Source organism: Alligator sinensis, unplaced genomic scaffold, assembly GCF_000455745.1.
Source record: "Alligator sinensis unplaced genomic scaffold, ASM45574v1 scaffold1140_1, whole genome shotgun sequence".
In the NCBI taxonomy this organism is placed as follows: domain Eukaryota; kingdom Metazoa; phylum Chordata; order Crocodylia; family Alligatoridae; genus Alligator; species Alligator sinensis.
In genome coordinates, this window is record NW_005842441.1 from 583,146 (window position 1) to 595,568 (window position 12,423).

The 12,423-nt window shown below is 45.2% G+C and overlaps 1 pseudogene; it reads right to left on the bottom strand.

Annotated features, from left to right (window-relative positions):
* Nucleotides 1-7,753: 7,753 nt before the first annotated feature.
* LOC102379617 overlaps nucleotides 7,754-12,423 on the bottom strand; it is a 65,062-nt pseudogene continuing 60,392 nt past the window's right edge.

Below are 12,423 nucleotides of genomic sequence, written 5' to 3' on the forward strand. Positions count from 1 at the left end.
GGGGGGGGGGAGGGAGGCAGGGAGGAACAGAACAGACAGTTTTCAATTTGTTTGAAATGTTGGCTTGTCTATGACAAAACAATGCTGCATTTCCCCTAAAATGAACAAAATTTTTATTTCCCTTCCTTGCATTTTTTTCAAAAAGGTACTCTGGCGAGGTTAAAAAGTGATGCGAAAATGGATGGGATTTTTCTTCCCTCTTTTGATTGGGAAACTGAGTCGGCCAAAGCAGTGAGAATGCAAACTCCCTTTGAGATAAGATACCCAATTAAAGGACAGCTAAATTTCGTAATTCTCTATCTGTGAGTCACAGTTGAAACTCTTCAGAGACTCAGGATAAGTGAGCACAGCCAGGCTTTGCACAAGGGTCCTAAAACTACCACTGCTCTTTAACTAACAGCATGAGAAACACACAGTTCTAGGCAAGAATGAAAAACCACATTATCCTCACTATTTTTTTTGGGTAGTGCCAGTTTCTGTTGGGTGATCCAGAAGCCTTCCATGTAGCTCATGGCTTGCCTTCTCCATCATAAAGTCCTTCCAGCTCAGTTCTCCCTGGTCTATTGCACAGCTAAATCACATCTCCCTCCCAACCTCCAGGTTGATTTCTTTCCCTTTCTTGCCCAACACTTTGTGCTACTTCTCCCTTTGTTTTCTCTATGAACTTTTCAAAAGGCCTATTCCCCTCTCTGTTCCCTTGTCCTTCTTCTTCTTGGAGGACTTCATAAAGTTGACTCCTCCAACCTTTTAAGAGTAGATCCATCAATATTACTGCAATCTTTCTGACGGTTTGTTCCCTCTGGTGGACCATATAGATGGCAGTCAGTATATGCTGTGTGGCGGGCCGGTAGGGGGTGCTCCTGCATCGAGCCACCCATCTAACTGCACCTGACCACCTTCCAGGCTCCGAGTGCCTCCCTGGGGGCACTTTATGTCCAGCCAACCCCCTTCCTGGAGCACACCTGCAAGCCTGGTGGTAACGCCGCCACCACCAAGAGCCTGGACTGATCTTGGACCTGTGCCCTCTGGGAAACATAGGCCTAGTAGCCCTTGAGGGTACTTGACTCACTGCAAGAACTTGGGTTATTCCCTCAGTCTGAAGCGCAAATAGTGGTCTCCCTTAGTTAGCTGAACCAAGGGGACCCCAAGGCATTATCTAGACCCTCTCCCAATAAGTCTCCCATGCTAGGTACAAAGGAGAACTTTATTGGTTACAAGGAGTAGGTTTGGAATAGGGTAGAGCAATATCAGAGAAATCCGTTAGAGCAAACAGTGTCATGGTAGCCTTTGCTTACGCATCTGTGTTACTGCAAGCTATATATCTAGTTAGATCTCAAATAGCTTACTCCCAAGTATCATCCAGAGGCAGGTGGAGATTTCCTCTGGAGGCAAGCAGTTCATTGACCATGAGTTTCAGGAGAGAGAGTAAATTTCAGAAGGTCCAGCTTCTCTGAGAGATCTCAGCATGGCTGCTGAAACTTGAAACTTGCAGAGATGGTAGCCCCTTCTGAGGCCATAAAGCTTTCCAGCATTCAAGGAAATAGGTGCAAGGGTTTCTGGGAAACGGCACCTCAGGCTGCTGACAAACAAAAATCATGATGTGTGACTGTGTGTGTGTTAAGGTGCAGCAAGGTGAAAACTGCAGGGATGGTAGCCCCTGCTGAGGCCATGAAGCCTGCCAAGTTTCAAGGAGATGGGTGTAGGGGTTTCTGGGAAACTGCACCTCAAACTGTTCAAAGCAAAACTTGTGCCACTTGTAAGTGTGAAGGCACAGAGAAAGGTCAGTTCAAACAATGCTTTTTATCCTGTTTTTCCATCCCTTCCCCAGAGCACTGAGATTGGAAGTGACCTCAGGGAAGGATCACAGTCACTGGCCAGCTACACAGTCAATGAGAGCAGTCCTTCCCCACTCTTCCTCCTCCCTCTCCTTAGTTTCTCTTTAGCTGCAAGCAAGCCTAGCTTCAAAACTCGAAACATTTCAAAACATTTTGACTGCCCTTGTTTCATTTCAAGGGTGTTTCAAAGCCTTTTGTTTTGTTTTGATTTCACTGTTTCAAGCTTGAAAGGAGTTGAAATGAAACAGCCGGCGAAACTTCACACAGCCCTAATATGCTGCACTGCCACTGTCTGATTTCCTTTGCCACAGGAGCACTATGATTAGTTTGCAGGGCCCATTTTACATTTGATTTTGTTGAAGGCTCCTTTGTCCTGCTTCAGGGTTTTGTGGGCCCCAAGCCCCCTCCCAGCAGACAGACTGAGAGAACTCAGTTTGCTTTCCCACTGCATTACGCATAGCAAAGCACCATTAGTAAAGTTCAGTGCTCTCCACTGTCCCTGGTCTGGTGGATACAAACTAAAGTGTACCTGTACAAAAGTGTGGAGGCTGTTCTGATACACTATTACAGTCTGCTGGAGTATGGTAATTACCACACTCAAGCAACCTCCCATTTCTCATGTATCAGCATCCCCATGCTTCAAAACAGCAGTGGAGACATTTGAACTGAAGCTTGTTGAACGAGCTTCAGTTCAAACGCCCCAGCCCCACATTTGAAGTGCAGGGATGCTTAGCCACTTTAATTATAGTGGCTCTTGGAGCTGCTCTAATTAAAGTACTGTCCTCCCCACCCCCACCCCGAGCATATGGAAAGTGCCGTAAAGGTCTTGACAGCTAATGGTGGAGGCATTCTAATGTAAATGTAACGTGTGTAACAGCAGGTGGAATCAGGGAGCAGTCAGCACAACTCCACGGACTCCCAATTTGGACTTCAGCTCCCAGGAACTCCAGGCGCTGGTGGCAAGGGGAAATGGAAGACACAGCTTGAGGCTGGAGTAAGGAGAAGGGAAAGTAGCATGCATGTGGAGCCTGGTCATCCCCACACAGAGGGGTGCACAGTGGAGATGTAGATCTCACCGGCTCAGTCAGCCAGGACTGTGGACTCAGACTTGGGAGCAGCGGCACACAGCTGTTTGAGCACTCTAGGGACTAAAGGCTTGTTTGGGGACACCTCCAGAGGAGCTGGGGGGGGGGGGGGGTAAGAAGGGTAGGGGGGGGGGGGAAATTAAGGTGCTAAGTATATATTACCACAGTGTTGATGGTTCTTTATCTTTTAGCTGTTCTCTCCCTTTGGTTGGTTGGCTTGTGACCCTACCCCTATGATTTTCGATAGAGAAGTGGGAACTCCCCTTTGTTTCTTGTGCCAGTTTCTGGGGCTTCAGGGTTGGCACAATATTAACTGGAATGCACGGGTTCTGCATGTATTGCAGTTTATCTTACGTTTCACTCAGTCCTCCTAAGCACACATTCAAGCTTTGTCTGCACCATAGCACAACCTGAAGTTCTGCACAAGAACAAACAGGATCAAAGCCTCAAAATCCTGCAGTTTGGTCTCATCTATTGTTACAGCAGTTTTATAAGACCCTACACATGCCCTGAGCATGGATGGGGCATCTTTTGTGAACCGAGGCAGGGACCTAGCGTATTTTAAACTCTTGGTTCAAAAAAAGGTATTTTCCCACTTGTTTGTTGCACAGCCCATGGGGGACCTGCTCCTGAGAGTGGAGGATTGAACAGGCCAGTTAAAATTATTGCAGTTTGCCCTGTGAGACTGTTAGCCTGCTGAGCTGCTATTGCTGCTGAATTGCTATAGAGAAGAAAGAAAAGCAAACTTGGAATTAGGACCTGCTGACATTATACCAATTTATGCTAGCAGGAAATATAACCCTATACCCCAAGGAGATGGAAAAGCCGTGAGCCCTTTACTATTTATTCTGTGAGAAAACTGAGTTTTTGCCCTGCTCCCAGGGCTGTTGTGCTTGCTTTCTGAGTTGACATTCCTCTCCAGGCTGTCTGAAAAAGCTTAAAACAGAATACAGCAATATAGAACTCTCCTCCTTTATTCAAAGCCTGAATGTCAGAGTGAAATTTAAAGTCATCTTAAACATCTCAAATCCAGGGAAATATCACTTAAAAAGTCATTTAATCTTTAATCCAGATACCCAGTAATCCTCACAACCTTTCCTTATAGTCTCCCTACCTCATTAAAACAGGGGAGCTGCTCTGCTTATAGTTAAGCATAGCTTGCTGTTGTAAAGACCACTTTTGTAAATATTTAAAACGAAGAAGCGTGTAAATCATCCTGATTCATATTGCCAGGGCTTGACTCCACCTTCTGTCACACCACCTCTCCTCCCACTGAGCATCTCTCCCTGCTTTTGTTCCTGTTCACTGGACCCCAGGCTCACTTCTTGGGCACATGGGACTCTTATACACGTACAGGGAGGCTGTTCCGATGTGTTGTAATAACAGTGCATTGGAGCAGACTCAATTAATCGAGTCTGCTGGAGCATAGTAAGTACCCCGCTCCAGCAGACTCCAGCATCATGTGTATCAGCATCCCCACACTGAAAAGTGGTGGCAGGGCATTTTAAAGCTCGTTTGATGAGCTTTAGTTCAAAGCACTTCACTGCCATGTTTCAGTGTGGGGATGCTGATACACTTGACGCTCTGGGTGCTAGCGTGGCTCTTGGAGTTGTGCTAATTAAAGCACCCCTCCTGCTGCCTCCCAGAGCACATCTATAAATGCCCATGCTGCTTTGGTTCCCCAGGCTTTTCATTTCCAACTGCACTGCTGCCTGGACACTTGGGAACCCACTCTGCCCTTGTGTAACACTGACAACAGGGTGGGGGGCAGGGGATGACCATCCTCTAGGTCAGTGGTCTCCAACCTTTTTAAGCACAAAAATCACTTTTTAAATTAAAGTTCAACACAGGATCTACCTCAAAGAAAAATATAGAAATAACAGTTTATATATTTGCTATATAAAACTGAGATCAAGTGCTTAATATACATAATTATATGTTGCCCCTATTTACCGAGCCTTGATGTGCAGTCACAAGTGTCACACTATCTGCTTGCTCCAGACCAGGCTGTCACCACTGCAAGGAGCTGGAGCAGAGCTGCAATCTCCTGCCTGAACACCCTGCCTGGAGAATGCAAGCTACAACTCGCAGCTCTGCCCTGGCTCCAGAGCAAGCTCCCCCCATCCCAAGTTCCCAGCAGCTCCAGGGCAGCCCCCTGCACAGCCAGAGCAGCTCAGGCTAGTCTCTACAGCAACCCCAGCCTGAGCTTTCCTGTGCAGGTGTGGTTGGGGTCTCCATGGAGACCAGCCCAAGCCATGAGGGCAGTGGCTGCTGGGAAATGGAGTCCAGCTGCTAGTCGGATCAGCCATTTTGCCCATCCCTGTTGTATGCCCAACTTTAGCTTGAAAAACCCCACCGAGATAGGGGACTGAGACTAAGATTAACTGTCAGAGGCTTCATGATCAACCAGTCACTCGTGATCTGCTGGTTGGCAACTACTGCCCTAGGTGGAGTTTCGCATGTCAATGTACCTTAGTCATCCCCAATGGCTTACCGTGGAAGTTGCAGGAGCTAAGGCCCAGCAGAGGCTTCTGGATGGTATTGCAACCAAAATTAATATTCAACTTATGAGTAATGATGATTCCAAACTGAAGGATATTCAGGGTACGAGAGAGAGAGAGAGACTCCTGAACCAGAACTGATACTTCTCCGAAATCCAAAGCTGGACCCACATTTCCTAACTAGATCCTTCCTTTACAGTGGGTCAAACAAAAACCTGAGTCTCAGAATCCTCAATATGGGTAAGTGGAAGTCACTGCCTTGCCTACTGTGATATTATACCCTGGAGCCAAAAAGCTGCCCTCACTGTCACAAGAGCTCATTGACTTGTGGGTTTCATGCTTGTACCTGAGGGCAGAATCTTACATTTTATCATTACAATAAATTATTCTTTTCATTTTTATTTGAAGGGAAGTTGTGGAAAGTAAAAGGAGAATAACTATACTCTCTGGTGTTTCACATGGGTTATTTGGTTCACACTAAGACTGGAAATGGAAGGGGTTGTGTATAGAAAGCCAAATATTTCTACTTCTGGTTCTCTCCTAAAGTTGTGCAGAGCTAGTATTCACATTCCAGTAACCTCCCCCTCCACTCCCAAATCCAACAATTTATAAAACCATGGAGAGGACTACCTTAACCTTAAAGACTGAGCTATGTTTTTAGGTTCTTTTTTTAGAACAAAAAAAAGAATCAAATCAAACTGAAGTTGTACTGTAGAATGTATAGTGAAATTTCTTTAGCTATCACCTGTGAATGAAAAAGGTCATGGTGTTAATATTCCATGAAAGTGTTTGCAGAATTTAAGACATTCCACATACCTTTCACATCTTGTTATTCAAATGGAAACCTCTCCAAAATGCCTAATGACACTGTTAGCAGAAGGTGGTTAGTCAAATCATCTGAAACCTCAGCAAAGGTCAGAGCAAATAAATATGCTGGAGTGCTGAGTCCAAAAGGTACTCTCTCAAATGCAGTTTGAACACAATCCATGCATATGCACATTTTCTCTTCTATTACCCACGTAACCATCAACCATGTTTCACTATCTGCAGCTCAGATATGCTCAATAAATGTCATTGTCCTGGTCATGTGTGTCAGTTACCTGAGAGTGATTTATTAAAAAGGTATAATTAAACTAGTCATCATCCAAAAGGCATAAAAGTCAGGAATCGCTTCCCAATACTGCTGACATTATAGGCGAGGCTAGTAATACAAGATCCTATTATGGTTATCCAAAACTTTCCATAAGATGCTAATTTTCAATTCCCTCTATGTTTATCAAACATTCAATTGGAAATTTTCCATGCCATTTGTCTGCCTCAGACTGATTTTTTTTTTTTAATGGCCAGCATAAATCAAAATAATTCCCAACAAACAGGCAATGGAAAAATATTTTCTTTGCTCTTTTTTTTTTTTTTTTAAATGGAAACTTTGGCATGGTATAGACGAAACAGGGGCCCTAAATTGAAGTAGTGGGTTTTAAAAAACACTGCTTCAGTTTAGGGCTAATTAAACCCCCGTGTCGTGCACACACCCCAGTGGCTTTCCTGCCTCTCTTTCTGGGGGGGGGGGGCAAGGCGCCTCTCTGGCAGGGAGGGGAGGGCAAGCTGCTGGCGGGCAGAGCAGTCCCTGGGCTGCAGGGCCTGGTGCTTCCCTCCATGGCAGTGGCAGCCCCCTCACCAGGCAGCACCCACCTGCAGGCACCTGGTTCAGGTGGTCCCAGGGGGGACTGCAACCACAAAGGGAAGCACCAGGCCCCTGTGCAGCTCAGACTCCAGCAGGGAAAAAAAAAGATCAGGCTCCCTGCTTTTCTTGGGCAGAGCCTGCTTTCCTGGGCTGCTGCCAGGCTGCAGGCTGCCTGAATGCCAGGCTGCCTGCAGGGATTCCTGCAGAGCCACAGAGCTGCATGGAGCTTGGTGCTTCACTCCACAGCTGTAGGGGCAGCAAACTAAAACTCCTTAACTAAAAATCCTCAAGTCATTTAAGGTGCATTGTGCCGCCGAATTTCCTGCAGCAGCTGGAATCAATGCGCAATATGCCGCTGAGGCGTGCAAACACCGAGACCATTAAAGCAGTGCAAAAGCACTTAACCTGCTTTAAAGTGTCATGCACACATGTCTCATTTCATCTACATGGCTTTCTTATTTAAGAAGCTCTGCTGGAGCAGGGACTTGAAATTTGGCATGCTTAGAAATGATGCATCTTCCATTATCTCAATAAATACCTACCTGGATTTGACTACGAAAAAGTCTTTGAAGAGTTCGGTTCTATATGCTCAGTAGAGATGCTCAGTAGAGATTTGCTAGAGTTTTACAGTACATCTCCCTGAAGGTTTCAACTGCACCGAATATGTTCCAAAGTCCACAGAGGGCTGAACTGGACTTTTCCTCCAATTGCAGTTCTTAGGTTGTATGGGTTATCTGGTGTCTTCCCAAGTGAACTAAGATGATCTCTCCTTTGCTTCACTGCCTGCATTGCTGATAGCCAGATTAGTAAGGAGAAAGAAGCTTCCTTAATTGAATGCAGATAGATCAATAGCTGGACCTGGAGAGGTACAGTGTGATGGGACAACAAGCCTGCTCCGTCACAGAGCTCCAAGGGAGTGACAAGAAACATTGTCAATGAGCCCAGGGAGGGAGGAGGGAGGCAGTGAGCTAAGAATGGGACAGAGACACCCAGATGTGAGAAAGCAGGATCTGGATGATAACACAACCAGATAGCAGCGGGGGCATGAGACTTACCTGAGAAGCCAAGACAGACTTACCCGAGAAGCCAGAGAAAGGCGACAGCAGAGACGGCCAGGTTGGTGAGTCCAGTACTGGGGGACGTCGGGCATCTTCTTGGAGACCTAGAAAGAGCTGAAACTGAGCGAGAAGATGAGCATTAAGGCACCCTGCTCCCCAGCTGCCTGGGGTGCAGGCTACCTTAGTGCGAGTCTCCATGTGCCGCTCCTCAGCTGGCTGGGGTACAGGGTGCCTCAGCAGGGGGGCTTCCTGCTGGCTAGCCTGGCACCAAGGCACCCTGTACCCCAGTCAGCCCCCCCTGCAGTACATGGAGCAGCGGATAATGTGTCCCACTGCAAACCACATGAGAAGGGGCATGCTACTTTGTGCTGCAGTGTAACACAAATTTGTGCTGCTACTATTTGTCCTCCTCCAAATACATGCCCCTGCTCATGTGGACATGGCCACAAATCCAAGGATGTTCCAGGTCAGAAAACCAGGGAGTCAACAGACAAGCAAGATCCATGGTCTGAGCCAAGTTAGGAAACTAATAAATCAAATCAGAGAGTGAAATCTACAAGAAAGCAGAGTCAAGGAACCATGTGATTAAGGTGTAGTGGGAAGAAATAAATTTAGGAAAGGACCCGCTGGGTGATAGGCTGCAAGGGTTAAGTTAGTGCCAGGCTCACTCTCAATACAGAGGTGGATGTGCCAGCCCCAGATTTTACCACGTTGATTGTTAGGTACAGGATTTAACTTTGACTCTGTGTGTGTGTGTGTGTGTGTGTGTGTGTGTGTGTAGTACAGACAGGATTTATTGAACAAACTAATTAACTATAGGGAATATTTACAAGGGAGAAGGGTGAATAACAATGACAACAAGAAATACACAAATACAATTTATACTTTACCAATGTATTTCACACAGCAACGGGATGACAGTAGAGATATCAATCCAGGAACACCAAACACAATTACAAATAGCAATGGCAGCAAACAGATTAGCATGGCAATCCAGTAATAACTCCAATAAGCACTCTGAAGGTCAAAATCCAAATATAAATTGCTGGAAAATCTTTTAAATGACTGGACTTTTGAGCCACAGTCTTACTGAGACTCAAGTGTACTCAAATACAAATCTTACATGAATACAATACACGCACACACCACTCGGCCCACAGATTCATCACTAGAACATCCAACACATGGACACCGAATCACCCAAACGAACTGCACAGGATACACACACACACACACACCTCAGCGCCAGAATATGGGGTGTTTATGCGCCTCATGTGCATTGGGACACAGCGCTGGGCACTTTAATTAGCAAGCTGCGCTAATTAAAAGTGCCCATGCTTCACATGTATCAGCGTCCCCACGCAGAAAATATGGTGGTGGTCATAGACTGTTTTATTTCAAAGTGCCCCACCACCATTTTTTCAGCTCAAAGATGCACAGGGATGCTGATAAACACAATGGGGAAGGCTGCCAGAGAGCATCAATTTCCATGCTCCAGCAGACTCAATTAATCCAGTCTGCTGTGATGAGCTGGAAATCCAACACGCTGGAGCAGGGTTCACACATGTATAGGAGCCCATTCTCATCACTGCACATGTTGGAGCAGGGTCCACACATGTATAGGAGCCCATTCTCATCACTGCACATGTCCAAACTGGGAATCTAAGCCAGCAGGTCAAAAAGTTACTTTTCTGGAGCCTTCAGATGGCAACACTTACTGGCATGCTCAATGATGTCACTCTTACCTATTTATAAACCTAGATCAAAACTCTCTTGCTACAAAGATATGAGCAGTTTCCCAGCATGTGATCAGAAGAAGCCCTGTTGCTCAGACGCTTCCTGGTTCTCTCCCAGCCATTCAGGTATCAGGAGGAGAGCAGAGACTCAGCTGCTGATGCAGATTTTAGGGAGGCTTCATCCAGACTTTGGAAATAGCAGCAGTGTGGCAGGTTCAGGTAGGTGACTATCCTAGTCAGGCCAAAGCCCTGGGTTCCAGGCTGTAGAGCTGACAGAAGATGGGGAAGAGGTGAAGGAAAAGAGCTGAGGATGTCTCATCAGATATTCTGAATGTCCACATGGGACGACTCCTAGGAGTGGAATAAGGAGCCTGAGAAATGGAGTCTGACACTAGTAAGAAGAGTGAAGACAGGGGTGAATGGCCATAACTGGAGAACAGAATGGACTAGGACAGGGACAGTTTGAAGAGCAAAAAGGAAGATGAGGTCAGGCTTGGGAAACAGTAGGGGCAAACAGAAGAATCAGTGCCTCCTAGTATACATTACCTTCCAGATTCCTGAACCTGCTCAGTTTTGCTGTCAAACATCTGTGAAACCCACAGGCCAAGTATCTCCCCATCTCCAGTTCTTACCCACCAAAAGAGTGAAAATGGGTGAATTATGGCAAATCTGTAAGGAGGTGCTCAGCATTCAAGGGTTGAGAACTGGCAGTAGGTTAGCAGTTAATAGTATGCCTGACTGGGAAAAAGCTACAACTGATGACTAATAAATGACAGTAAAGCCACAGAAAGCCTCTGGAGCAGAGAACAAGGTGGGAAAGGTAGGCAACCTGGGTTGTCCTGTTCAAGGTCTTAAGACAGACAGCCAGTGTTGTAGTTTCAGTGAGGGTTGCCCCACATAAAATACACTGGATGGAAACCATGAATACAGAGCCTACTGATTTATGTCATCCATTACTCAGCTTGAGACAGAGCTCCGTGTACCAGCTCCAATGGTATGTTAAAAGAACATTAAGGTAGAAAAAGCAAACGTTCAAAAGCTAGAAAATGCCAGAATAAAGTTTGCCTATGCAACCTTAATGGGGACCCCTAACATGTACGCATAAGATATAGTCTTTTGCTATATGACTCCGTACTATTTCTTCTACAGGACCACTGCCTCAGTGCACAGAATGAATGCTGCTCACTTAATGAGCAGCTATGAAGCCTACCTGCTGGCTATAGGCCTTATTTATTATATCTGCTTCTGACCTCCGATTTATTACTTTCCTTTTAGGCTTTTCTATTATGCTAGTCTTGTAGTAGTCTGAGGACTTCATTTATGGTTACACCTCCCCCATAAAATGAAGAGATGGAAGTATCCTAGCTTTACAGATGCGGTACTGTGGCACAGAGAGATTAAGATCAAAAGTGTCCACTAATTTGAGGTTCCAAATCTGAGACACCTCAGGACCCGATTGTTCAGAGTATTTAGCTTTCTATGGCACTTCATATGTGCAAGTACAATCATCAGAATTTCTTGCTGGGCACCCAGAAAATTAAGAAAATTAAAACTAGGCAACTTGGGGGTTACTTGCTTGAGAAAAGGAGAATATATGCAGATTGATTGAAGCAACTTTCCAATTCGTAGTGATCTTATTTAAATCGTTTAAAATGAATAGTAACTGGAGAAGTGAAAAAGTCAAGGTATTTGATTTCAATATTTAAAAAAAAACATTTTGATGTATCATTTCAAAGCAATTGCTACTATTTTTTAGATCTATAATGATCCCAAAACCATCTTCTTTCTCCACATTACATGTTTTATTTTGGATTGACCAAGGTACTTGTGAAAAGTGTTTCTAAGTTCTTTGGTGTGCTCAAAGAACTGAACAACCAGTGATGTACACAACTCTAGTCACAACTTGCACAAAAACAAAAAAACAAAAACAAAATTGGTTTAAGATAATGAAGTGACAGCCTTAATTCTAGCATGTGGCAACCTGTTGATTTTATAATTGTAAACATAATTTTTAAAAAACAAACAAAAAAAACCCACACAAAACTACATTTTATACATACATACACAAACAAATTGTTCTCAGCCCCCCATGTAAAAGAAAACATTCATGCATCTTTAATGCCAGCTCTGACAGCAAACAATGCATTATGCACCTTTGCCACAGGCCTGCCTCCTCCTTTCTCAATGGCCAGTGTTTTAGGGTGAAAGGTTTTGTTCTAAGGTGGAAAACATGTGAGTATTGATAAGTAGGTATTAGGGGTATGTGAAGTGGGCTGTATTCGATTCGAATTTGGCCTGATTTGGGGGACAGTGATTTGATTCGCTGATTCAGATCACTGTCCCGATTCGACTTGGCCAAATCCAAATCAGAAGATTCAATTCTGCTTTGGAGAATCAGCGATTCAACCATTGCAGCTTTATGCTTTTTCTACATACCTTGAAGTACCAGGTGTGATTCGTGAACACTGAGATGCTGGGGCGGACAGTGTCCCACAGGAGCATGGGGAGCCACCCCCACACCCCC